Raw genomic sequence first — 9,689 nt, 5'->3', positions numbered from 1 at the left:
TGTGTGTGTGTGTGTGTGTGTGTGTGTGTGTGTGTGTGTGTGTGTGTAAGTAGCAAGTTCAGTGTAACAGCCTTTGGGACAATCATCTCCATTCTCTGTAGCCAGCACTCAGGTCTCTCCGCTGATAACAGGAGCGTGGTACAGCTGTGAACTGTGAATCCAGTGACAGCCACTTCCTCCCAGTCAGAAGGCTGAGAGAACCCAGCCCATCGTTGAACTGCAAAGGGCTTCCAGAACACCACTTGCAAATATCTAAATAAATCCATGCTCAACCGTAGCATTTTTTCAATGTTTTGATGAAGTAGCTGCCAAAGGAGGTGTTTAGTCTATTCAAATGTATTTATAGAGAGGAAGAAATACACATGGATAAGAAAGACACACAAATCCACTGGACATCAAAACCTCCAAACGGTATCCCTTTCTTCCTTTTTTTTTTTTTCTTCACATTTAAAGTATATTAAACTATCAGGTACCTACTACTGAGGTGAACATTTTAGGAATGAGGAAGATTATTAGTAATTGAGTCTCAAGGTTCTGAATTTTAAAACTTGTGCTTTTGGAAATATTTTGCTTGTGAATGAAAAAGATGTTAAGCCCCCAGTGACCTCCTGCCCTAAGCCGGAGAGAGGGAACATTAGACATTCCATTTGCTTGAGGCCATTCTTTGAACATTGAATGCATTAGGTTTTTAAAAGCCCCTGTTATTCTAGCTGTGGACAAACAGACCCAGATAAAAGGTGAAAATAAGAACCCCGCTCTTCTGCCAGTTTCTACTGAAGAAAGACAAAAAGCATGCTAGGAAGAGATTTGCAATGAGATAGCCAAGATGAGTCCCTGGCATGCCATGCCAGATATCCAATGTCTCGGGACTAGTTTTGGTTTGGAAAGAGAACAGGAGCAGAAACCGGTATCTACCTGGTGGTGTTCAGCTACCTCATGTTAAAATTCCATCCAGTGGCATAACCAGGGCCAGGATGATCAGAGCCAGCGGGACCCGACCCTTGACCAGCCAAGGGGGCCGGGAGCCAACTCTCCATCTGTTCCCAGGCTGCAGTGGACCCCTCCCCAATAGCATCACAGCCCGCGGGACTGTAAGCATCTCAAAGTCACAGTTGCATCCCAACATGACAAACGAGGTTGGCAGTCATCCTCAGAACCTCCTCCTCCTCCCCTGGGATCCGCCATCCCAGTATCAAAAGAACAGGGCTGGAATTCTTGGCTGCGCCCCCGGGGCCGTGGCCAGCTGCTGACCCGGAGAGGAGCCCCAGGGTGTGCCAAGAAGGTGCCAAGAATTGTTCCCTCCTGAGGCTGCCTGGCCTCTGAGTCCCAACAGGCCCCTTTGGACACTGACACTGGCCCCCCTGCCACAGCTCGGGCATCCCTGCCTGTGCCATGGGGACAAATGAGGGTTTGTAGAGGTTTCCTTGTGCAGCTCCAGCAACAGGTGCAGGGGCTCCGTGTCTCTGATACTGAAAATAGTGCCAGGAAGGAAGGAAGTGGCCAGGCCTAATAACTGGCTTTAGCAGAAATGTTAAGTCTGTCCAAGAACCTGAGTCATGCTGGGGAAGGATCAAGATGTAGGACATTTCAGAGTGCACACGGTCTGAAAAGCATTTTCTGGAGTCCTCTGACCAGTTTCTTATGGAGAGACGCTGCACGTGCCCTTCTGTTGCTCTAAGCAAGCTGCTCTTTGGAGGTTTGGTCCGTTTCTCTGGATCTGCGTGATAAACGCGTTGGAACGGAGAATGCTGGCTCCGTGAGAGGTCCTGTGCCGGGACTGTATAAGTGCCCGGCAGTGAACCCCGTACACGCGTGGCTGGAGAAACACCACCATCACATGCAGCAGCCTGCGAAGCGAAGGCAGCTGATTTTAGTAACACAACTGTTTTTGCAGGTGCAAAAAATTCCAGAGTGATTGCGCCTCTCGGTTTCAGTTTTGGTTGAGAAGAACGTTCTAAAATTTAAACACCCAAACACCCATCCACATGAATCATCAGGGAAAGAAAATACCCAAGATGTTCCATCTGCCGGGAGGTTGGGTCATAGATCTGGGAACATTCATATTCTCCCGATTCTCTCTAATGCACCAGTTCAAAGGTGTTGACATTTTCAATCCACAAGTTATGTTTGAACTCACCGTCTGAAGTTTCAGGATAACCTTAGCAGCTAAAGGGGGTGAGTTCCTTAGAGTTAGGGATGACTAAGAAATAGAAATGGCCTAGAAATAACATTGATAAATATTTTCTAGGGGCGCCTGGGTGGCTCAGTCAGTTAAGCCTTCCACTCTCGGTTTCGGCTCAGGTCATGATCTCAGGGTCATGGGATGATGGAGCCTCAAGTCGGGCTCCACACTGGGCGTGGATCCTGCTTCAGGTTCTCTCTCTCCCTCTCCCTCTGCCCACCCTCCCTAAATAAATAAATAAATACATAAATAATAAGTCTTCTCTAGAGTTCACTCTTCTGACTCCCGAAGAGATTATGGACTTGGACTTCTCTTGCCTTCCCTTTGGGATCTGGTGCTATAAATGCTGCAGCACCTCTCTGGGAAGTTGACGATTCGTAGTTTTAATGTAACTATGAACTACAGAAGAGATTTCATTTCCCAGGCTGAGCCCTGACACATTCAGGGGATAAGCAAACAGGAATCTTAGTAAAAGTGCGAAACACAGCTCAAAGCCTTTGCTCAAATGGGTTCAGGGGTTATTGGCACCACGGCTGTGATATGGGAAGGAAACCACAGGATGGTTTCACAGATTCATGTTTGCAAACTTTTATTTGCAAGGCTGATTTAAAGTAACGTAATTCCAAATGCCTTTCTTTAGCACCTCGTGAATTTAGTTAGGGTAGCCAATCATCTTGGTTTGCCCAGGGCTGAAGGAGTTCCCGCCATGTGGGACTTCAGTGCTACAACTGGGAAAGTCTCAGGTAAGCTGGGAGGAGTTAGTCACCTTAAATTTAATGCGAAGATCCAGAGAACAGATGTCACGTTGTATTCTTTTTAGATCTTCTAAACCCAGGTAGAAGCTTCATGAAGAGGCATCATTAAGGGCATATTGTTGATGGGTCTATTAGGAAGGCATTAATTTAGTAGTAGTGTTCTGTTAAGAAAAATAGATTCAGGGCACCTGGGTGACACAGTCGGTTAAGCGCATCCAACTCTTGGTTTCAGCTCAGGTCTTGATCTTGGGGTCATGAGATCGAGCCCCAAGTGGGGCTCCTTGCTCAGTGCAGAGTCTGCTTAAGACTTTCTCTCCTTCTCCCTTGGGAACTTCTCCTGCTCTCTCGCTCTCAAATAAATAAATAAATCTTAATTTAAAAAAAGAAAAATAGATTCATTCAATATTGTGTATTACATTCCCACTCTTTGCCAGGGCTGTTCTAAGTGTTAGAAAACTGTATAGACATGAACAAAACCAAGTCCTTGTTCCAGTGGAGCTTAAATTCTAGGAGGGGTGGACATTCAACCCATAAATCATCGTTGAGTGACAATAAATACCATGGAGAAAAATAAAGCTGGATAAGAGAGATAGGGAGTGAACGGGGATATTCAGAGTTTCATTTTAAGAGCTTAAAGGATCAGTTGAAGTGTTGGCAGTTGCAAAGACCCACAGTTAGTGGGAAAGAAGGAAAACAGTGTGTATCAGCAGGGTTCAGTTGCAGGAAACAGAAACCACTCTAGCTATTTTAAGCAGGAAGGCACTGAACAGAGAGAAGCAGGTGTTTCTAGCATTGTGTGGAAGGCTGGAGGAGCCGACTTCAGGGCTGCTTCCATGTCTGCCACGACTGTGAAGGTTGGCGATCAGGAGGCTGTCACTGGAAGTAGTGACTGAAAACACACGGCTGTCCTTGAAATATCAGAATCAGGAAGTCCCTGTCACTGACCCCCCATTCTGACTATCTCCTGGCACCCATTAAATTAGTGACCGAAAGCCCCAGTGTCTCCACAATCATGTTTGCCAGGGGTTAGAGCCAAATCAGCGGGAAGGTGGATTTTGCTGCCATTCTGGCTTCCAGTCTCGTGCAAATGCATATAATTAGTTGAACCTAATTCACAGTTAGAAGCCCCAGCTACAAAAAAGACTAGGAAACATGGTTCTAGATTTCCAACGTCTGCATTAGAGAAAGACACACTAGAAGGAATTGGGAGTGGGTACTCAGTGGCTCCTCAAGACATCCATGAACCTCGAAGAAGCCACTCTTTGCCAAAAACACCAAAGGAAGTAGGAAATCCCGGGTAGGGCTGTCCAGGCAATGGGAACTTCATCCTGTGCATCCAGTGTATATGGGAAAGCAACACTGTAGAGTGGGAGGAGATTAGGTTTTTGAAATCAGAAAAACCTAGGTTCAGTTCTCACTTGTTGATGACTTTGGGCAACCCCTTAATATCTATAAGAAGTGGCTTCTTTGTATATAAAATGGGGTATTAGCACCTTATTTGGAAGGATATTGTAAGCATTAAATAAGATAATGCCATAAAAATATGGGGCATATTGTAGGCATTCAATTTTATCAACCATACAACTTGTACATAAAATAGCTAATATCCATATTTTGGAGTGCTGATTCCAAATTACCCATCCTCTCCCAGACTTAGATGAATTCAAGGATTTGCCACTGAGGACCCCAGAGCTCAAACATGTGATCCCAGTTTCTACATAGCTAAAATTAGTGGGACTCATTTTCTGGTTTTGTTTTTTAAAATCCTGGACCATCCTTTATGGGGACAAGCTAATTCTATTATTGGGATGAGTGGCTTAGAAGGAGCTAAGCTACCATTTCTGGTAGAAGTTGAAAGGGTCAGAAACTGCTGGTAGTTACTTTTAATTTTAACAACATAAATACAACCAAAATTTTTAAATGCCTTATAAAACCACCAAGTGGAATTAAATAAACTTTTGATTATTGAGGTGGTTCTGATTTGCTTCCTTCTGGGTCAGCAGTATAATACCATCCATCATGGACCAGTTTGCACTGTATTTCCCACAAGGATCCTGTGATACATGATATTTGACTCAGCAATTTCGAAACTAGGTGTATTTCAACATACTTATAAAACAGACTAATAAACAATTAAGCTTTTGTGCTTTCTTGATATATTCCTACCCTATCCTAGAATGTTATCCCACCTCATGGATGGGACAAGGGATCTTATATGGCAGATGCTTTGTCAGAGCCCAAACATATACCAGGTGTGAGGGCAGGAGTACTCCCTTCCAGGGCCTCTATTTGCCTAAATTGATTAACACTGGGGCTGAGAAGGCTCTGGAAAAGCAGCTAGAAGAGTGTGTCAGAGCCTAGATCCTGGAATGTGACCAGCTAGAGCCAGAAAGACTCTGAAAGTGATGGGTGAACAGGTGAGCTGTTCTCAGTGGTGTCATGACTGTTTCTTGAGCCCGTAAAGACACCTGGCCACCCTTGAGCAGTGTGTGTCCCCTGAGGAGAGAAGGCTGAAGGTGTGGAAAGCTACCACCTGAGGGCCCATCCCCCTCCTATTTCCTTAGCTAGTGGTCTGATGAGCTGTGGCCGGAGCCTGAGTGGCAGATCAAGTAAAATGACAAGAACTACCCTGGAAAGGGCAGAAGCAGGTGGCCAGGAGAAGCTCCCAGACATTCTGGAGTAGGGTCACCTCGGTGGAACATGTAGCAGCCATAGTCAAGGAAGGAGAATTTGGCTAAAAGTAGTAAGACTGTGGGGCTGGCAGCCAGTCCAGAGAAGCAGCAGCTCCCAGCTAGAGATGGCAGAAGTGTACTTAGTAGATTGGTACACAAAGCAGAGAACCTAAGATACTAGAGCTGGAGGGACCTCAAAAAATGGCTGGTAGTAGTGGCAGGGGGTCATGCTTCTGAAAGCCTTAGGTTGCGTAGATTGAACTTTCAAGTTTAGGACAGCTAGTCTATGTGTCATATGGCATCCTTTGTATACAGGTGGGGAAACATTGGGACATTCAGATTATAAATGAATAATAAAAACAGTTTTTTTCATTGTAGTGTGACCATGATGATGTAAAAGTGTATTTCTTTCATTTCTTCAAGATTCCCAAGATTTCCCCTCTTGTCTTTTTCTTCACTTCCAGAACTGCAAGGAGCACCACTACTTCTCTATATGTGTGATTCTCCTCCAGAAGCAATGCTTCTTAGTGCTACCTTCACTCACACTGAAGACCCTACAGGGAATCAATACCACACACACACACACAGGCTCTCTTAGGGAACTCTCTCGAAGGATGAGTTGCTTCCAGCAAGAGATAAGTGGGGAAACTTCAAGCAAAGCCTTGATCATGAGAATTTAACGTATGTAGTTGTGTAGCGAAGACCAAAACAAGGGTGGGGACATGATCAAACAATAGTATGTAAACAGGATGTGTTCTGGCCAAGAGGGAAGAATGGTAGAAGAAGGGAGAGAGAAGGGACAATTGTTGCATTCATTATTCATTCTCTTGTATTATTCATTATATCAATGATATTGATAGATATTGGGTATAAGTCCTATCATACCACTTAAAGTGGGCAGAACAGACAGTAAAAAGTTAAGAAAAAGAACAAAAGTATTACAAAAGGCATAAGTCTAGAAGTATCCAAACATTCCTGCATCAAAACAACTATGGCAAAATATCCTGATCCAATACTATGGCTGCTACGACTGAATGTGTCTCTCCAGAATTCATATGTTGAAGCCTCTTCCCCCAATAGGATGGTATTAGGAAGTGGGGCCTTGGGGGGTGATTAGGTCATGAGGGTAGAGCCCTCATGAATACTATCCATGCCCTTATAAAAGAGGCTCCAGAGAGCTCCCTCCTGCCTGCTATCACATGAGGACATGGCAAAAACCAGCCATCTGGTGCTTTTATCTTAGACTTCCTGCCTCCAGAAATGTGAGAAATAAATTTCTGTTGTTTATAAGCCCCACCATCTATGGTATTCCTGGTATAGCAGCCTGAATGGACTAAAACAATGGCTCTGGAAATTACTCAGTTCAGTGATTTGGAGCAGGGGATGAGGAAATGTTCACACACCAGAATCTAAGGAGGGGAAAGTGTGGGTCTAGAAAGAAAATAGTGCTTTGTCTCATTGCTTTGATTTGGTTTTAGTTATAAGATTTCATCTATTTTGAATTTTATAAACATTTCAGTAGTGTATGAGATTGTGTGATGATAAAAAGAGAAAATGGGTTCAAAGGGGTGAAGAAGCCCTAATCTAAGGGAGTTTCCATATTTGGAGGAAAAGTGCGGCCACCTGAAATCAAATCTTATCATACCTTAAATTCAACAGGAGCACAAGAAAACCACCCATGGTTCATGACTTCAGCATTAGAAGAGAGAGAATACCTCAAACTTCAAATTACCAGTAAGTAGAGAAATGAACACTGTATCCCAAGAGAGTTCCTATCACTTGTCACTATCAGCTGGGTACAGAGTGTAGGAGAAAGAAGACTTAAAATCTCTGGGGAAAAGAGTAAAGAGACACAGAAAGGAACTAAGAAGAAAACTTAGGATCTTGCAGAAATGACATATAAATATGGCATGATGTCTCTGCTCCCCTTACTGTCCACTAAAGACATTTTGCTTCACTGCACTGACAGCTGAGGACTGAAAATATTCTTGAATTAGGAACTCTGTTACAAAATGCCCAGGAAAATAAAGAAAAATCAACCTAACTCCATAAAGAGTTGCTATTAGAATAACACAGAAAATGAGAATCACAACAGTTGAACTGATAAAAATTCTCCACCCCAAACCAATCACAAAGCAGAAGAAAACTGGACAGCAACACTCCAAATTGAAGTAGTTATTTTCAAACAACTGGAGATATTTAGGAAAATCATAAGTTTAAAAAGTAAGGCCATAAGTTGACTTAGGGAAATGAAGAAAAATACAAAAACTTTTTGAAAGTGAAGAACAAATATGAAGTGCTCAAAAGAAAATAGATTTGGATGTTGTAGGATTTCAACATTGGAGGAGGGCAGATAGATAATCAAGAGAATGAAAATAAAATTAAGAAAGGTGTAACCAGGGTTGAAGACAATGTGATTGAAATGGAAGACAGGCAAATAAGGTCCAACATATATACAGTAGCAGCTCCTGAAGAAGAAAAACAAAGCAATGAAACATAACTATAATTCAAGAAAACTCTCCCGAAATAAGAAAAAATGTAAATCAATATTTGAAAAGGCTCACTACATATATAGGAAAATTTATCTAGAAAGAGAAATTTTGAGACATTTTCTAGTAAACTATGAGATTTTAAAGACACACACACACACACACACACACACACACATAATCCTCAGTGCCTGTATTAATAACAGCGTACCTCAAACTGGTGGCTTAAAACAACATAAATTTATTTTTTTTATAGTGTTGGAGTCCAGAAGTCCAAAATCAAGGTGTCAGCATGGCCATGTTCCCTCTGAAGGCTCTAAGAGAGAATCCTCTATGCTTTTCTCAGCCTCTAGTGATTCCAGATGTTTCTTGGCTTGTGGTCACATCACTCCAGTCTCTCTTCTGTCTTCATGTGGCCTTCTCCTCTTTATCCCTGTGCATTTCTTCTACTGCCTCTCAAATTTACGTCCCTGTCCTTTTCTCTTACAAGAACATTTGTCATTAAATTTAGGGGCCATCTGGGTAATCCAGGATGATCTAATATCAAAATTCTTAATTACATCTGCAAAGACCCTTTTTCCAAATAAGGTAACATTTACATGTTCCAGGGACTCAGATAGATGTATCTTTTTAGAGTCACTATTCAATCCACTATAGGGCCTCCTAACTAAATGGCCAAATTACTTGTAAGGGTAAGAATATTAAACTAACATCAGACTTCTCATGAACAACTTATAAAGCCAGTCAATAAAGGGCAGCATTCTTAAGAGGCTCAAGAACGAAGAGTGTGAGCCAAAGATTTTCTATCCAGCCAAGCTGTCCTTCAAATACCAAGGTTAAAGGAAATGGTTGTAACATGCAGTAACCCAGGGAATACTGTACACATGCACTGTAGGGCTCTTCTAGAGGATGAGCTTTATCTCACCAAGAGAAAACTGGAAAACTTTCGCAAAAGGACTAGTGGTGAAAATGTATTTTATGATGTAATTTTATCATACTATTATATTATATTAATATTAGTTAACTATTATATTATCTATGTTGTAATATATTTAATTGCATAGCTAAGACTAAAACAAGGGTGAGGATATGGATTGAAGAGCAGTATCTCTATATTTTGTGTTTTGGAAAAGTAAAAATAAAGCAACCAAAAAAAGAGAGGGAAGGGTGAGAAACAGGAAGGTAGAACAATAAAATTGACAGTTGTATAGTGAATAAGTGAAGAAAGATACAAATAGACATACCAGATGTCAAAGTCTCCGTATGAAAAAAAAGAAAAGGAGATTAAGGACACCATAAATGGAACAAATAGAAAGATAGCCACTGGAACAAACATACAAACATTCTGAAATGGTAAAAAGAATGAAAAATAAATAAATAGCAGAGAAAATATGCCCAATTAAGAAGGAAATACAGTAAATATAACACATGCCTAATTATAACATAATGTGATAGCCTTGAGACCAAACAAATAAGTCATATCAGGTAATGGAATGGACTTTGCTGGTTTCTTCTCTGTTCTTGCTATAGGGACAAATGAGCCAATTCTCAAATTAGCTCACAAGGCAAAAGCGGATCCCATATTACATTT

Source organism: Neomonachus schauinslandi, chromosome 2 (genome assembly GCF_002201575.2).
Source record: "Neomonachus schauinslandi chromosome 2, ASM220157v2, whole genome shotgun sequence".
NCBI lineage: Eukaryota > Metazoa > Chordata > Mammalia > Carnivora > Phocidae > Neomonachus > Neomonachus schauinslandi.
This window is presented reverse-complemented; position numbering follows the sequence as displayed.